The sequence below is a fragment of the Trachypithecus francoisi genome, unplaced genomic scaffold (assembly GCF_009764315.1).
Source record: "Trachypithecus francoisi isolate TF-2019V2 unplaced genomic scaffold, Tfra_2.0 Lachesis_group5, whole genome shotgun sequence".
NCBI classification, from domain to species: domain Eukaryota; kingdom Metazoa; phylum Chordata; class Mammalia; order Primates; family Cercopithecidae; genus Trachypithecus; species Trachypithecus francoisi.
In genome coordinates, this window is record NW_022681470.1 from 24,998,668 (window position 1) to 25,011,368 (window position 12,701).

The 12,701-nt window shown below is 44.0% G+C and overlaps 1 protein-coding gene and 1 non-coding gene across 9 annotated transcripts in view; one reads left to right on the forward strand and one right to left on the reverse strand.

Moving 5' to 3' along the window:
* Positions 1-12,701, forward strand: part of SFT2D2 (SFT2 domain containing 2) — an 89,736-nt gene that overhangs the window by 38,222 nt on the left and 38,813 nt on the right. The gene's annotated exons all lie outside the window — the stretch shown is intronic.
* Positions 973-1,075, reverse strand: LOC117076953. Its single transcript, XR_004434562.1, has one exon. It is a non-coding gene; the product is annotated as a U6 spliceosomal RNA (small nuclear RNA).

A 12,701-nucleotide genomic window follows, 5' to 3' on the forward strand; every position in this document is an offset into this window, starting at 1 on the left:
AAGCAGTTCTAGACCTCCTTGTGCCTGGCTATTTGGTTCACTCATGTAGATCATTCTTGGGGCCTTCCCAAGTGAAGACTTCCCTCTACTTCTTCTGCAGTGCTTCATTCAAGCCACAGTTTTAAGGTGCTCAGAGTTTTGCATGACATCTCAGTTCTTCCATCTCCATCCTAATATTAAATCACCAGGGCATAGCTTCTTCATAGTCTTCACAGATGGCATGTCAGTATTTTTTTTAATTGCATTGATTTTTTGGGGGAAGATGTCTGTGTGTCTTGGTTTTATTTAATTGGACACTTTGTTGAAAGTGCAGCATTTCCAGAATCTGAGAAGAAGCATGTAACATTTGACTGAAAACATAATAGTTTTATTATTTGTTATTGAAAAATGTTTTCTGATTTCTGAATGGGAAGTTATCTTTTAATGTTTTCACATTTGGACTATCTCATATACAGCAAAGATGCATAATTTTTTTTTTCAGATATAGAATCTTGCTTTGTTGCTCAGGCTGGAGTATAGTGGTACAATCATGGCTCACTCTAACCTCCAACTACTGAGTTCAAGGGATCCTTTCCACTCAACCTCTCAAGTAGCTGGGACGTAGGTATGCACCACTATAAATAGCTAATTTTTCTTTAATTTTTTTATAGAGACAAGGTCTCACTATGTTGCCCACACTGGTCTTGAATTCCTCAAGTGATCCTCCCACCTTGGCTTTCAAAGTGTTTAGATTACAGGGGTGAGCCACTGTGCCTGGCCCCAAATTATTTAAAAATAAAAATGTTCTTGATAAAAACTTTATGAAATATCAGTTTTCTCTTAAAAATGCCTCAATAAATATAATGTCTCCAAATGTTTTTTTTTGTTAATATCAGTTTTTGCCTCCTTATACCTTGATAGATTAATAATAAACCAAGCAGTAATAATAAAGGACCTACTCTGCGCCAGCTACTAGATCTTTTTTTTTTTTTTTTAAATATGGAACACTTCATGAATTTGCATGTCATCCTTGTACAGGGACCACGCTAATCTTCTCTGTATCATTCCAGTTTTAGTAAATGTGCTGCCAAAGCAAGCATAGCTGTTGGGTCTTACGGTTAAAAGTAATATGGGCTTATTATATTGTAGGCAAAACAATTTAGTGATTTAATCCTAAGATGCAAATATGAGTCTCTATTTTCAAATATTGAAGATATATTGTATAGCACATTGTCTAAGATTTAACTTTGTATTTCACGGAAGTACTGTGCTGCAAAGACACCTGAAGAGAGAAAAAAATGAGTGACTTGTTCCTAAGAAGCTTGGCCAGGACCTACTTACAAAATATGCCAGGAACACAAATGTAAAGCTCTTAGAAAATAATTCAGAAAGCCAGTGACCCACTATAATAGAAAGCCAGAACATCATATCTGAGGAAGATGAGGCTTCCAGGAAATGTTATAAGCTTTTGTTTGTTGAGACTTTGAGATGAGTCTTGCTCTTTTGCCTAGGCTAGAGTGCAGTTGCATGATCATAGTTCACTACAGCCTCAAACTCCTGGGCTGAAGTGGTCCTCCTGCCTCAAGCTCCTAAGAAGCTAGAACTACAGGCACATGCCACCATGCCCAGTTAATTTTTAATTTTTCTGTAGTGATGGGATCTTGCTATGTTGCCCAGGCTGATCTTGAACTCCAGGGCTCAAGCGATCTTCCCTCACAGCCTCCCAAAGTGATGAGATTATAGGTGTGATCCACCATGCCTTGCCCACTTAAAAAAAATATATATGTATACACACACACACACACAATGCCCCTCACTAATAAGTGAAATGGCAACAGTCATGTAGTACCATCTGTCAGGTTCCTACCTGAGCTGGGGTCTGAAGGGAATTTGTGGACAGGTGGAGGGTAATGGAAAGAACACTCCAGGGATCATATGCAGTTGGGACATGGCTTTATTCTCTCCCCTCCTACAGAGTCAGCAGTGCAGTTATATTACAGACAATAATGGCTCAAAGCCTCACATGAGCTCACACAAGCAGGTTACATTAAATGGCTACATAAATGTGATTACATATTGCACGGGGTTGTGCACCTATGCTCCAAACCTGCTGTGTCAGACTGTACCAGATGTCTATCTCAGCCTACTTCTGATTGCAGCACAGCCATTTACCTTACACTTCACCCTCTAGGCTGAGGGAGTCCTTGTAGTGGGGAGATGTGTCCACAGGGTGGAACTTTGGACTCATAGGCCACAGCAGCAATATAGGGAGCAATAACTCACTACTAATATTCCTGCCATGCTGCCCATAATTATTAGGGTCCAGCATAGGCCAGAGCCTAAAGATGCTCACCATGTCTGTAGGGGTCATCAGTAAGGCTGTCATCTGCCTTGATTTCCTGGGAAACTCTTGGAAAACTGCTGTTATGTTTTGTTCATTGTCAGGGGTGAAGGCACAACATTGCGTTCCCAAAAGAGCCCAGGTGCCACCTTAGGCAGCAGTTAATATGTTGAGGGCCACCCAGTTCTGCAGTACCACCTTCCTGGTTTGATCAACCTCATCTGTCAACAGAAGGAGGGCAACTTGGGTGTAATTCAAGGCTCAAGCAGTGTGCTCTGCAAGGGCGGTAACTTGCATTTCTACAGGTGACACCTGCTCCAGGGATGGTTAATGCTAAGGGGCAGAGCCACCAGGGGGTTCGTCGCACTCACAAAAACTGGGAACGTAGTGCCTCCCAGTTATTTGGGCATCTAGGTAATGTGGGAATAACAGTGGCAGGCACATAAGGACCCCCTAGGTACAGCAGCCAGTCCATTTCACTGGCAAAGATGACCATCCTGTCTCTTCATAGGTCTATAAATTTCCAGGGGGGCATTACGTCCACAGGGGCCCAGCATTGATGAGGCCGCCTATTCCACCGTACCTGTGGTGTGATGACATATTTATATTTGTGCAGGCTATGGCAGGTAGCCACCCCATGGTGGCCTTGCCCCCATGCTGCTGTATACATTGTGGTACCTGTGGTGGGGGCACCACACGTTCTCCCACTAACCAGCCCCATCCATCATAGTCGCTATGAGTCAGCTGGGGGTGGGCACGCTATGGGTTTTGTGGGATCCTCTATCCAAAGCTTGTCATGTTGCATTCCAAACGTTGGCCATGGGACCCCAAATGTCTAACCATGTCCAGTTTTCCATAGAAGCTAGATGTATGTGCCAGGGCAGGCCATCCACAGCTGCTGCTGGAAGAGCGGTGCAGATTCAGCAGTTGGAAACACTGGTCACCTCAGTGTAGGTGTGGGCCCAGTCCACAATGCCGTTGGAGCATGTCAACCTATGGTCAAAACGATAAAGCAGGCACAGTTACTAACCAGGGTAAATCACACCCCTTGGGCAAAATACAGGCCAACCTTTCATTCCTGGATAACAATGCAGCCACCAAGGCCTTCTGCCCTAGGCAATGGTGCTACACCTTCTCAGCTCCCCATGGTTCCTTTGGGTCCTGTATCTGTGCCAAAGTCACTGGGGAGCTCATAATAGGTCATACAGATAATACATGTGGACCCCAGAGAAGGATTCCTTCCCTGGCCATTCCGCTATGAACGGTCAATCACAGAGGGCATATATTAAATACCTAAGGAGTGACATGTAAACATACTGTAGGCCCTCCTCCCAGGGGCTACAATAGCTAACCATTGGCAATGTGGGGCTTGGAGGGTCCATGGCCAAAGCCAGATTCTTTGTTCCCCTGACTTTAGGGGCGCTGGGGCAGGCAACAACAGGTTACTGTTCGTCCCCATACCTAGTCAGAGGAGGTCATCCCTGGTGTGTATCTGTAACTGGATGGGGGCAGTGGCCTGGTGTAGCAGTGCCTCCACCAGGGCCAGGCCACCTTTCCGTGGCCGTTCATTCAAGGTTTGGAGCACCAGGTCCAACCACGAACTCCAGCCCCGCAAAGATGGGGGAGTAACATGCAAGCGTAACCCATTTTTCAGGAGTCCATTATATCATTCAGTCATACCAGCAGCTTGTGGAACATGGGACCTCCACTTTATGTTCATCTGTTGTGCCCACTGTTGTACCTGCTGTCCAGTAAAATGTGTTCCCCTATCGCTTTCAGTGATCAGGAGACAACCATATAGGGCACCGAAGTGTTGCAGGGCCTGAATGGTGTGGTGTTGGTCAGCCGTCCTGCAAGGGTAGGCAAATAACAGACTGGTGGCCATGTCTACAGCTGTCAGAACATGTGTATGCCCCTGTGACCTTGGAAGTGGCCCAATGTAGTCTATTTGCCATCTAGCCAAGGGCATCCACCCTACCGTCAACTTGTGTAACCCTGGGCAGCTGCCTCTGTCTGGTGGATATCCGTGCACATGCGGGGCACTTCTGGCAGGCCTCTCAGATATCCTATGTGGGCAAGGATAGACCCCAGTGCTTACTGACCTGTTGCATTAGTTTACCCGTCGCATGGCCCAATTTTCAGTGCAGCTATAAGGCTATATCTTGTGTAAGTGCTGACTCCAACCACTGGATCTTGGCCAAGGTATCTGCCTCATCATTGCTGGGCACAGCAAAAAGCACACGTCCTGACACATGATAAATAGTTACATCCTTCTGGTGGCCCATTTCCCATAGGTTTTGCCGCATGGCCTGGCCCCAAATGGGCAGGTGGCCAACTAGCCAATTCTGTAACTTCTAGGTAGTTAACCACAAGGTCAGGCCTTGATATGCTGCCCAGCTATCAGTACAGATTACCACAGGGGTCTCCTCCTTGGTGATCACCATCCACACTGCCCTTAGTTCAGTCCATTGACTACTTTGTCTGCACCCAGTATCAAACCATGTGGTTTCAGTACTAGGCTGGACCACGACAGTGGTCCAGGCAGCAGTAGCACCCTGGCTGGACCCAACCATATACCATGCCCATCAGGAATGGGGGGGCTGCCCTTCTTTAAACAGTGATGGCTTAGGGTTTAAGAGTGCCTCAGGCTGACCCATAGCCGTATCTTACATCAGAACTGCAGGTCCCAAGAGTTCTTGTAATTCTGCTGCTAAGGGGATTGTACTCGGTGTGCTCTGCCGTTCTAGGTAGGCGCCCCACTTTGCTAAGGTGGATGTCTGTGCTGTCCCAGTCTGGGGGGTGGTTACCCAAGAATGTACCCACCCTGCTATTGGGTAAGTCAGCCACGGACGACTGTAGCCTGTCCCATCATACTCTCGCAAGCCTGAAGGGCAGCATATGCAGCTGCTAATTGCTTCTCTATTGAGAGATACCAGAGATCAGCCCCCTTCCAAAGTTGGGACCAAAAGCCTACCGGTGTTCTAAAGTGCTCCACGTGCTGCCATAGGCCCCAGCCAAAACCATCTGCGGTCACATGCACATTGAGTTCAAATGAGCACCCTGGGTTAATTACTCGTAGGGCCTGTGCTTGCTGTATGGCCCACTTGGCTGCCAGAAAAACCATTTCAGCATCATTGTCCCAATACCAAGTAGCTCCCTTTTTTTTGTCAACTGATACAATGGTTTTATCATCTGAGCTCAATGGGGCAGGAATACCCGCCAATATCCTAAGAGGCCCACAAAAGTCTGTAGCTGCTTCATCACTGCGGGGCGGGGATATGCCTGAGTTTTATCAGTGGCCTCTGTGATGTCCTTCTTCTTACCTCACCAGATAACTCCCAATAATTTGGTAGACCCTTGGACCTTGGAATCCAGGCCCTTGGACCTTGGATTCGTTAATGGCCCAACTGCATGCTGCTGAATGTTATTGCAAGAGGGGTGCCGCTGCTTCTAAATCTGCAAGAGAATCAGAGGTTAACATAATATCATCAATATCATGGAATAGGTGGACCTCCTTTGGACATTTCTAGGTGGTTAAATCTGTGGCCATGAGACAATGACGTATGCTGGGGCTAGGCACGTAGTCCTGCCTCAACACTGTGAAAGTCTCTCGTTGCCCTTCCCAGGTGAAAGCAAACTGTTCCTGGCTCTCTGGAGCAATGTCAATTGAGAAGAATGCATTGGCAAGTCTACCACATAGTGGTACTGTCCCAATTCCGTCGTTAAGTGGCCCATCAAATCAGTGATAGACAGTACAGCCGGATGTAAAGGGAATGTTACTTTATTTAGTTCTCAATAATCCACCATCATTGGCCAGGTTCCATCAGGCTTTCTGACTGGTCATACCAGTGCACTGTAGGGGCTGTGGGTGTCATACACTATCTGCACCTCCTCTAACTTCTTAATGGTCTCTGTTATCTCCATATGCTCACCTGGAAAGCGGTATTGACAGGTGGAAGTAACTTGTCAGGGTTATGGCAGGACCTGGGGCTGGTGATGCGTATGTCCGCACAGTACCAGCTTAACCACATGTACTCAGAGTCTGAATTCTCTGACTGTGGTTTGTAAAGCCAAGCCATGTAAAATATCCAACCCCAGAATGTATTCAGGTGTGGGAGAGACATATGCAATTATAAGTGGGGAGCTAAGTGGCCGATGCCAAGGTGCAAAGATACAGGTTTCACTTTCACTGACCGGCCTCCATAGCCATTTGTATATGCAACCTTGCCTAGAAATTTATTCAGGTTCCCATAGACGAGGCTACAGTCTGCACTGGTGTCTACCAGCGCCATCACCCACCGTACATTGGTGGGGGACCAGTGGATTGCCTGTTTCACATGTGGCCTTTGGTTGTCTGGTGTCGCCCCAAGCCGGGCACCTCGGCCAGTTTCCTAATCAAACACAAAAGGCTCTATACCTCCGCCAGTCTGCAAGTAGTCCTGAGCTGGAGCCTTGGGTGGGACTGGGTCCAGCAGCATCATTCTTCTCCCTCTTGGGCATTCTCTGGAATTGCTGCTCTGGGGACAATTGCCTCCACAAAGTTAACAGCACTTCATTGGGTTGCCTATCAATTTTCTCTCGGTCAACCCCAGCCAAATCAAATCAATTCACAACTGCATGTGGGTCACCCATTGGGGTCCCATTTTGTCCCATGAGGTGGCCCTCTGTGGAATCGGTACCTTCTCCTTTTTTGTGGCACAGACTCCCCCTCTACTTCCCTATGGACCACCATGGTGGTAGTCACCTCGTGTGTGTGGTGCCCCGCATACGGAGTGAGGACAATGGCCTGGGAGCCGAAGGCACTTGGGTGTGCAGAGCCTAACACAGGGTCCCTCTTGTGGGAGGTAATGTGTTCATCATCTGGCCCTCGGGTATTCAGATTGAATGTAGCCTGCCGCATACCCATCTCCTGAATTGCTTGCACCAAATCTGTATACAACTGCTATTTATTCATAGTTTCTGATGTTTCTCTGGCATTGTTCCATACCATTCGTAGGGCTACCATCAGCTATTTAATTAGAGTGTGGTCGCCTTGCCCTGTGCTAACTGCCTGCTCACCTGCAATCACCGACAGAGGGAGAGATGGGTCATAATGGAGGTCTACTTTTCCATTTCAGAGGTGGAGCAGACGATACTGTTGGCTACCTCATCCCAAAGGTGGAGCGTCCAGGAGGGTAGGGGTTCCCCCAAGCACTGCCAAAGCTGTTTACCTAATTCCTGCAACTCATTTGGGGGATAGGCACTGCATGATGTGTGCTCCGTCATGGTAGGGGGTCCCTGTGCCCGTCCCTGGGACTCCAACAGCTGTTCATGTTCTATTTTCTGATAGACAACTAGGTGAGCCCGAAACAGGGGTTCTTCCTCCTAGGTATCAGAACGAGTAAGGGTCTCTGGTTGGGATGGTGGGCCCAGGCCCACACTAATGGCAGCTCCTAATTCTCATTCCAAGCTGTGTATCCGGGCCTCCTGGCATTCTGCTTGTGCGTGGAGGTCCCTTACCTGTGCTGCATCCCGCAGGGACTGAGCGTGCACTTCCCATAGCACAGTCAAAAACGCCCATCCAACTCTGCTGGCTACAGCACGCTCCTTCTGGGTGCTCTGTCCTTCCAGGTGCTTCAGCCCCTTCTCCATGCTCAGGAGGGACCTGTCCACCACCGTTCCACTGGGGCCCATCCTAGCAGCACAGCTGCCACCTGGTGCCATAACCCATGCTGGGGCCACATGGCCCACCTGGGATCATCGGGGCCAAGGGCTCACTCACCTTGGGATCCTGCTGACTAGGCCAATTGTCAGGTTCCAACCTTAGCTGAGGTCCAAGGGGAGTTGGTGGACTGGTGACAGGTATCTGAAAGAATACTCAAGGAACCGTAGGCAATTGGGACATGGCTTTATTCTCTCCTCTCCTACAGAGTCAGCAGTGTAGTTATACTACTCACAGATAATCATGGCTCAAAGCCAGGTATGATCTCACACAAACTAGTTACATCAAATGGCTACATACATGTGATTATATAATGCACAGGATTGTGTGCCTGCACTCCAAACCCACTGTGTTATGCTGTGCTGGATGTCTTCCTCAGCCTACTCCTGACTGAAGCACAGCCATTTTCCTTATACCATCAATACATATCAGAGAGAATGCCAGATTGTTAGAGTTGGGAAATACCTTAGACATTATTTAGTCCAGAGATTTGGAAACATTTTTTAAAATTTTATATCTAATTTAAAAAATATGAAAACACTTTCTCACTTATTTTTTCTTTATAACAAAACCTTCATGGCAGCCCGATATATAACAGGTAGAAAAGAATTTTTAAGGTTAAAGGAAGTAGAGTGGGGTGGAGGAGCTCCACCTGCTAGTTTTCTGTTAACCCAGCCTGACAAGGGAATTGAGACCACTTGTGAGAAAGACTTTCTTGCTAATTCCCTAAAAGTGACATGATTTGTACACCTTGGTACTCTGTGCTCAGATGGAGATTAATTGGGGATGGGAGTCATTCCTTTTTTGTTTTTTTTGAGATGGAGTCTTGCTCTGACACCCAGAATGGAGTGCAGTGGCATGATCTTGGCTCACTGCAACCTCTGCCTCCTGAATTCAAGCTATTCTCCTCCCTCAACCTCCCAAGTAGCTGGGATTACAGGTGCCTGCCACGACGCCAGGCTAATTTTTTTTTTTTGTATTTTTAATAGAGACGGGGTTTTACCATGTTGGCCAGGCTGGTTTTGAACTCCTGACCTCAAGTAATCCACCCACCTTGGCCTCCTAAAGTGCTAGGATTACAGGCGTGAGCCACTGTGCATGGCTGAGTCATTCCTTTTCTAACTCTTCTCCTGGTTCATTGAATATTGGACAAATCCTTTTTTCCTTTCTTACCTGTTTTTTTTTTTTCATCTATATTATGGAGACAATTAGAATCTCCTGATTTTCTCATTTTGTCAGTGAATGAATGAATTCCTGGAAATAGAAGGGTTAAAATGAAGTCTGTTTGGACTCCCTGGTCTTAAATACTTGCCTTAGTAGTCATTGTCTATATACTTGTGGTCAAGTTACTTAACCACTGTGACCTTCAAGTTTCTCACCTACAAAATGTGTATAATTATACCACTTACCTTATAAGATTGTTATAAATGAGATGTGAATATGATTAGCGTGTTTTATTATTGTCAACACTACTTCTAAAAATCCAGTGTAAGAAAACAATCATGGATGTTCCTAAATATTTGTTATATGGAATTTTAATTGTTTAAACCTATGAAAAAAAAGAAAAATAGTAAATACATATGAATATTAGATTGATTTAAAAAATGGCTCATTTATAAGATGGGATAATTTGCAAATGTCAAAATAGTGTAGAAAATTATTTGGTGACATGGGAAAATATTCTTTGTATATTGTTAAATTTAAAAAATTAGATTATAAAATCTTGTTAGTGTTTTATTTACTCATAGGGCTAAAAGGCAGTCATTTTCTTCACTTTAAAAACTTGTTTAAAAATATTTTATTTTTTGGCTGGGTACAGTGGCTTACGCCTGTAATCCTAGCACTTTGGGAGGCTGAGGCAGGTGGATCACTTGAGGAGAGGATTTGGAGACCAGCCTGGCCAACATGGTGAAACCCTATTTCCATGAAAAATACAAAAATTAGCCAGGCATTGTGATGAGCACCTGTAATCCCAGCTACTTGAGAGGCTGAGGCAGGAGAATCGCTTGAACCTGGGAAGTGGAGGGTGCTATGAGCCAAGATCATGCCACTGCACTGCAGCCTGGGTGACAGAATAAGACTCTGTCTCAAAAAAAAAAAAAAAAAAAAAAAAATTAATGTTATGGGTACCTAGTAGGTATATATATTTATGTGGCACATGAGATATTTTGATATGCTCATATAACACATAAAAATCAAAGCAGGGTAAATGGGATATCCATCACCTCAATCAAGCATTTGTCATTTCTCTGTGGTTATAAATATTTCAATTATACTCCTTTAGTTATTCAAAAATCTACAATAAATTATTATTGACTGTAGTCAACAATACAACTAGATTTTATTCATTCTGTCTAATTATATTTTTGTAACTGTTAACCATCTCTACTTCCTACTACTCTCCCACTACGCTTCCCAGCCTTTGGTAACCAGCATTCTACTCTCTAAGTTCACTTGTTTTAATTTTTAGCTCTCATACGTTAGTGAGAACATGCAAAATTTCTCTTTCTGTGCCTGGCTTAGTTCACTTAACATAATGACCTCCAGTTCCATTCATGTTGTTGCAGATGACAGGATTTTATTTTTTTTTTTTTTGTGGCTGAATAGTACTCCATTGTGTGTATGTACCAGATTTTCTTTATCCATTTGTCGGTTAATGGACACTTAGGTTGCTTCCAAATCTTGCCTATTGTAAAGAGTGCTGCAGTAAACATGGGAGTGCAGGTATGTCTTAAAAAAACTGATTTCTTTTCTTCGGGGGTACATACCTAGAAGTGGGATTGCTGGATCATATGGTAATTCTATTTTTAGTTTTTTGAGGAACCTCCATACTGTTCTCCACAGTGGTTGCACTAATTTATATTCACACCAACAGTGTGTACAGGTTCCCTTTTTTCCGCATCCTCATCAGCATTTGCTATTGCCTGTATTTTGGATAAAAGCCATTTTAACTGCGGTGAGATGATATCTCATTGTAGTTTTCATTTTCATTTCTCTGATCATCAGTGGTGTGCTTAACACTTTTCATTTGCCATTTGTATGTCTTCTTTTGAGAAATGTCTATTCAGATCGTTTGCCTATTTTAAAATCAGATAATTAGTTTTTTTTCCAATTGAGTTTTTTGAGCTCCTGATATATTCTGGCTATTCATCCCTTAATAATTCTGGTTTGCAGATATTTTCTCCTATTCTGTGGGTTGTCACTTCACTTTGTGGATTATTTCCTTTGCTTTGCAGAAGGTTTTTATTAATAACTTGATGTGATCTCATTTGTCTATTTTTGCTTTGGTTGTCTGTGGTTTTGTGGTATTACTCAAGAAATCTTTGCTTTCCTTTTTTTTTTTTTTTTTTTTTTTTTTTTTTTTTTTTTGTGAGATGGAGTCTCGCTCTGCCACCCAGAATGGAGTTGCAGTGGCATGATCTTGACTCACTGCAACCTCTGACTCCTGGGTTCAAGCTATTCTCCTCCCTCAACCTCCCAAGTAGCTGGGATTACAGGTGACTGCCATGATGCCAGGCTAAATTTTTTTTGTATTTTTAGTAGAGACGGGGTTTTAACATGTTGGCCAGGCTGGTTTTGACTCCTGACCTCAAGTGATCCACCCACCTTGGCCTCCCAAAGTGCTAGGAGTACAGGCGTGAGCCATCACATATGGCTGAGTCCTTCCTTCCTTTTCTAACTCAATGTCCTGGAGAGTTTCCCCCATGTTTTCTGTTAGTATTAATAGTTTCATAGTTTGAGGTCTTAGATTTAAGTCTGTAATCCCTTTTGATTTGATTTTTGTATATGGTGAGAGATAGGGGTTTAGTTTCATTCTTCTGCATAAGGATATTCAGTTTTCTCAGCTTTATTTATCGTAACATTCTTTTCTGTTGATCCCAAATTTTTATTTTATTTTTAAATTTTTTTCCTTCCAACTTTTAGGCTTAAGGGGTACATGTGCAGGTTTGTTATGTGGGTAAATTGCATGTTTCAGGGTTTGGTGTACAGCTAATTTTGTCACCTAGATAATTAGCATAATACCTGATAGTAGTTTGTCAACCCTCACCCTCTTCCCACCCTCAAACCTCAAGTAGGCCCCAGTGTATATTGATCTCTTCTTTGCATCTGTGTGTACTCAGTGTTTAGCTCCCTCTTATAAGTGAGAACATGCAGAATCTGATTTTCTGTTCTGTGTTAATTGACTTAGGATAATGACCATCTCTGTTGCTGCAAAAGACATGATCTCATTGTTTCTTATGGCTGTATAGTATTCCAAGGTGTATATGTACCACATTTTCTTTATCCAGTCCACCACTGGTGGGAATTCAGGTTGATTCCATGTCTTTGCTATTGTGAATAGTGCTATGATGAACATTCATGTGCGTGTGTCTTTATGGAGAATGGTTTATATTTCTTTTGGTATACACACAGTAATGAAATTGCTGGGTCTAATGGTAGTTCTATTTTAAGTTCTTTGAGAAATCTCTAGACTGCTTTCCACAGTGGCTACACTAATTTACAAAATTCCCACCAGCAGTGTATAAGCATTCTCTTTGGTCTACAAACTCACTAGCATCTGTTACTTTTTGACTTTTTAGTAATAGCCATTCAGACTGGTGTGAGAGTGTGTCTAATTGTGGTTTTGATTTGCATTTCTCTAATGATTAGTGATATTGAGCATTTTTTCATATGCTTGTT